The sequence below is a fragment of the Cydia splendana genome, chromosome 9, assembly GCF_910591565.1.
Source record: "Cydia splendana chromosome 9, ilCydSple1.2, whole genome shotgun sequence".
Lineage (NCBI taxonomy): Eukaryota > Metazoa > Arthropoda > Insecta > Lepidoptera > Tortricidae > Cydia > Cydia splendana.
The window spans coordinates 12,150,123-12,156,122 of NC_085968.1; the positions used below are offsets into that span (position 1 = coordinate 12,150,123).

General features: G+C 36.0%; 1 protein-coding gene across 3 annotated transcripts in view; it reads right to left on the reverse strand.

Moving 5' to 3' along the window:
* The window catches only part of LOC134793585 (protein qui-1), a 203,275-nt gene extending 197,545 nt beyond the window's left edge, over positions 1 to 5,730 (reverse strand). For 2 of the 3 annotated variants that reach the window (XM_063765199.1, XM_063765197.1), the window contains exon 1: positions 5,308 to 5,730. The gene's annotated coding sequence lies outside the window, so the exon portion shown is untranslated. The remainder of the gene's footprint in view (positions 1 to 5,307) is intronic. The other variant, XM_063765198.1, reaches the window with a different exon arrangement.
* Positions 5,731 to 6,000: the final 270 nt, after the last annotated feature.

Consider the following 6,000-nt stretch of genomic DNA (forward strand, 5'->3'; position numbering starts at 1 on the left):
CGGGATTCTATTGTAGAATCCATCGCTTCATTCAGGATTCAATGTACGCCCTTGACAAAAATATATCATTTTGATCCCTTGTAACACAAACTACTATTGTTGACGCGTACAAAAAGTATTTTAAACAATAGTGATATAATCAAGCTTTTCAATCTCGTACCTTACTTAGACAACTCAGCAAGCTTCGTTGTCTAAACACGGTACTCGACTGAAAAGCTCTCTATTATATCACGATTGTATAAAATACTATTAATAATTAATGTCTGCTCTAGTGGGCTTGGGCTGTTTAAAAACCCATTCACATCACTCTATGCGATATTGGCGACACCAATGGCCGCCTGATGTAGTTTTAACCAAGGCACTGCGAAAACTAGCTAGTTTTAACTAGGGAAAACGAGTTTTCACTTAAAACGGTAACATATGTATACGGTCCAAATACTTATATTAGGCAGATACGTTTGTGAAGTATGCTTGCTGCAATTTTATACTGGTGTGGCACACCATAATTTATATGTATATTCGGAGGATAAAACGAGATCGCGTTTGTCATACCGAGGTAAAATAACTAAGTAAATAAAAATTTATAGCGATCTCTGACTTAAAGTTAATCTGTATTCACAATATTTTTCGCTAATTTCGCAAATTCTTTCAGCAGATTCCGGCATTCATGATGGATTAATGTTGATAAAACGCCCCGTTGTGATCCGCTTGTTGGTTTAGGATTGCGGATTCGATTTTGAGCCTCAACGCTATGAACGCGGATTTTTTAAATCCTGGTTTTACATGAATTGACTTTACCGGCCCATGGCCCATGGCAAAGCGTTACCAGGGTTTCAAATATAGCTTTTTGTTAAACATTACGGTTTTAAATTCATCTCTTCATTGTCACTTGGAAAAATGATAGGTACTATCGAACAACTTGATTACTGACTCACTGTGTGAGCCTTTTCATATTAATACGTTATTGGCATTAGGTACAGTCACCACACGGGATTGTTATATTTGTTATGCCATTTAGGGTTCTTGATAAATTGGAAATTCTATAGCGTAAGTATTGAACAACCAATTTAGCTAGGACCCTAAATGGCGCAACAATCGCGGAGCGTGATGTACATTGATTTAAAAAGTAAAATTATTATGAGACTTAGGTATTGTGAAAACGTTCTATTGTAGTGGGTCACAAATCAGTTTCTTCGATTGTACTAACTTTACTTGCTTATAGGTACTTTTCATTCACGCTTCAGTGCCATTCCACATTGTAAGGTGTTGAGTGGTTGAAGGTAAAGTAAAATAATATGTTCGTTACACTCCGCTGCACGATGTCTCTTTATTTTTAGTCATTTATCACAGCTATCTTATTACGCTTGTGCTGCCACGATGAATTGCTAGGCATGTTTTGAGCCAGACTTTGAGTAGGGTAAAGACAATATTGTACTTAGGTATATACTGGCATCTTCCACAACTATTATTTACTAGGTGTCAAATTTATTGTACTTATTTGAAAAACTAAAGAAAATATGTACGTGCAGCACTCTACACGTGATAGAATTGAAACCAAAATAATGCCAGATGCCATAAGCCCATAATTCATAGTTAATGATTTCCTACGGAACGTGAGCTACTTATAATAACTCATCATTCTTATAACAGTAACTATTAGTAAAAATATCCAAATCGGTCCGCTGTTTTAGAAATTTCCTGAAACATGCATAATAGTTAATTTACGATACAAGTGCGGAAAATAGGAAATTCATTTCTTCTTCCTCGCGTTATCCCGGCATTTTTGCCACGGCTCATGCGAGCCTGAGGTCCGCTTTGACAACTAATCCCATGATTTGACGTAGGCACTAGTTTTTACGAAAGTGACTGCCATCTGACCTTCCGACCCAGAGGGTAAACTAGGCCTTATTTGGGATTAGTCCGGTTTCCTCACGATGTTTTCCTTCACCGAAAAGCGACTGGTAAATATCAAATGATATTTCGTACATAAGTTCCGAAAAACTCATTGGTACGAGCCGGGGTTTGAACCCGCGACCTCCAGATTGCAAGTCGCACGCTCTTACCGCTAGGCCACCAGCGAATAGGAAATTCGCAACGAGTGAGTTAAATCGACACGAGTTGCAAATTACTTATTCGCACGTTTTACAGTACTAATGGCCCTTTAAATTTGCGACGTAGTTACGTAATGTGCTTATTATAGCACCGGTGTCGTATTGTAGCACCAGGATGTACTGTAAAAAAAAACTAAGATCCCGACGTAATGCAAATCAAAAATTATAAATACTAAAATCCTGACGTACTGCAAATCTTCTTCTTTTAAAAGCGGTTAGAAACGGCGTACAAATTATCACCAATAATTTTGAGAGCCACTTTCTTCAGTACTGAGCAATTCAACTGAGAAAGGAAGATTTGTTTAGACTAATGACGAAAATAACGATATCTAAATAATTTTTTGTTTTCTTTGGACCATTGACAAATAATCTAACCGTACCTCGCACAACGTATCAGCATTGCGATACAGCGAGGAAATGCCGCCAGCATCCTTGGTACAATGCCTCAAGGGCCTATTTTAGATTTAAGCTAGTTATTAATTTCGTTTAGTAGTACCACTGTATATATATTGTATGTAAATAAAAGATTTCAATATAATAAAAACAAAAAAAAAAAAAAAAAAAAAAAAAATCTAACCGTTAAAATAATAATATTAATATTTCAATAATAAGATTCAGAGTATTGTTTTACTGAGCCATTGATTTGTTTTCAGTAAGACTTTATGAAAGTATATATGGAGTATAAAATTATATAATGAAATTTAATTATTAATAATTTAAGCCGTGCGGTTTCTATTTCATATGTTTTATAGGTACATATATCTACAGTAGGTAAAATGGTTTACCTTTATTTTGCCGTCAATTTTTCTGCAGATTTTCGTTTCACAGAAAATTTTTCAAGTTATTTCAAATCGCAAAATAATCTTTACATAGAATATTTACTTCCAATAATTTTAGTTCGGATTAGTTATGTTTCACCAAAAATTTAAAACATTAGTTTTGTTTCAAGAACAATTTGTTCATGTAATTTCATTTCACAGAATCATCGATCTGTAGAAAAGTCACTTCTTATAAATACGGTTGAGCAAAATTTAATATACAGAATAGTCATTTAGTCGAATTTTATTTATTTAGTCGTTAATTTAACGCAATCTGCATCTCTGGAAGGAATTTGTTTTAGGGGTTGCCGTTCTAACCTAACCCACTTTTCTGGCAACAGTTCGTTTTCTTGGGGGTCGCAATTCTAACCTAACCTAACCCACTTTTCTGGCAACAGTTCGTCTTCTTGGGGGTCGCAGTTCTAACCTAACCTAAGCCACTTTTATGGAAAAAGTTCGTTTTTATGGGGGTCGCAGTTCTAACCTAACCTAACCCACTTTTCTGGCAACAGTTCGTTTTCTTGGGGGTCGCAGTTCTAACCTAACCCACTTTTCTGGCAACAGTTCGTTTTCTTGGGGGACGCAGTTCTAACCTAACCTAACCCACTTTTCTGGCAACAGTTCGTTTTATTGGGGGTCGCAGTTCTAACCTAACCTAACCCACTTTTCCAAGGGTTCATTTTCTTAGAGGTTGCATCTCTAAAGTAACCGAAATTCCTTTTTTAGCAATGAATACTACGAGTATGTGAAAGGTAATTTAGTAAAATAATAATTGTTGAAATTAATATTCTGTGAACTGTAGTGTCGCACAAATAATATTCAATGAATAATAATTGTACAGTCAGTCTTTTATTTTATTTAAATAACTTTGAATAAATATTCTGAATTTTAATCAAGTTACAAAATATGTTTTTTTTTAAATGAATAATCGAAGAAACAGAATTAACAAAAATGTGCGATTCGATTATTCTATGAATAATTTTCTGTATAACAAAATTCCGCAAAAAATTTGGCGGTAAAATAAGGGTACACTAGAGCCTCTACCATCAGTTTTAACATTGACATAACGCTCACGTCTACGTAAATTACTTTCTGTACATCTCGCTTGCACTATTGCTCGCATATGCGAGTACGAGCGAGATGCATAGAAAGTATGTTACGTAGACGTGAGCGTATATGTCAATGTCAAAACTGATGGTAGACGTACAGGTAAAATAAAACAACAGTGAATGTGAATTGAAGGTATACGAATAATTTATTTATAAATAGAGGTACCTTCCTATATACTTACTTTACTCTTTGGGTACCTTCGTCAAGCGAACATTTTGACAAGTAGCACTCCGCTAATGAAAAATCAATTTTGTTATTTTGGCATGTGGCAAATTGCGATTTATTCTGCTAAATCGACTATGAACGAGATTTTGTAATAATTACTCGTATTAGTATATTTTCACCTAGATAAAATGCTGATAACAGGCACAACGCTTTTATTTCAGTTGTTACATATGGCTTATCGCGGCGGCCACATGTAAATGTTTATTGTTCCTGACCTGACAGTACCCGCGTACGAAATTTTTGACGTGTTTCATATCTGGCATGGCCTACTTTACCATAAGCTCATACACATGGGTCCGTTCCGTTAATACGCTTAGCATGATACACTTTTGCAAGACAGCGATTAATTTTTGTAAACAAGAGATAAGTGTTTCCAGCCAAACAGTTTGTCTCGGTAAATTTAGGTCACGCAAAATACATGTGTATCATAATTTATATTTGATAACGGTGTTTTAACAGTAAAGGCCGGGTTAAAAATGTTCAAATTATCAATATTAGAACATAAATAAATAATAAACAAAACCATGTGTTATTACAGGGTGAAATTTTAACCACCGTGCATACCTACTGTGCATAGTGACTTTATAGGTCGTACTGAACAACTTTTACTATGGGACAAATGCCGTAACCGCGAAAAAAATTTGGCTAGCCCATAGGTAAAAATATGCAGCTCACATGATCACATCAGCCGGAAAGCCGGAATGTATGAAACAGCAAAAATTTTTTTCGTAATTTCGGTGTTGGTCCCATAATAAAAGTAGTTCAATATGAACCTATAAATTTACTACGTAGAGTATGAACGGTGGTTAAAATTCCACCCTGTATATAATATATGTATAATATTACGAGTAGGTATATTTAATTGTAAGGCTGCGTTTCCACCAGAAATGTGCGAGGATGCATAGCGAGGGGATGTGTTTGTTAAGAACCAATAGAATCACTTGACTACACTCTGAGCGAGGAAAACAAATGAAGTGGAGAGACATCTCTGGTGGAAACGCAGCCTAAACAAAAGGAAATATTTAACATAATTTTGTACTTACCTTAATTGAACAAAAAGAAAATCCTGAGTTGTATCAGTTCGAATTGTCACAGAAACAAAACCATCCTCAAACCAATGAATAAAAAAAAACAAAAGAAAACACAGCACTAACGCGAACGGCACTCACTGAAACTTATATTTTAGCTTTAGATGTTTGTTTTAATTCATGTTTTAATATAACAGTTTTCGCGGGAGCGCGGCGAGGACCAACAAAGGGGGGAGCGGCAGGCCCGGCGTCCGGAGGTAGACTGAATCCCCCCTTGCCCTGCGAGTGGGGGGAAAGGTGCGGGGCTCGAGTCGCCCGCTGCCGCCCGCCCAAGGCATTATGCCGCGACCACACATCGGACTATTTGAGTGCAATTCAGCTCGTGGCCTGACGCAATTAGTAAACCGCACCAGGTTGTTATGCCACGTTCGAGTGGTTCACGTTTGCAAATACAATTTGAGTTACAGGTGGAATTCAAATGTCGCCCAAACCACAGAATATATAAAGAGTTCTTACAACCCAAACCTTTGTAATGTATAAAACGAATCCTAGTCGACTAACGTACTTTTAATGTTGAAATGTATAAAACTATAGATATGGTTTTAATGTAAGTAATTTGATTTGCTTAGAAATTCACTGCAAAATTATCATAAATCGCACAAGTTTTATACGTGGTTTGCCATCTTTCTAGGTTATTGAATGTTTTAA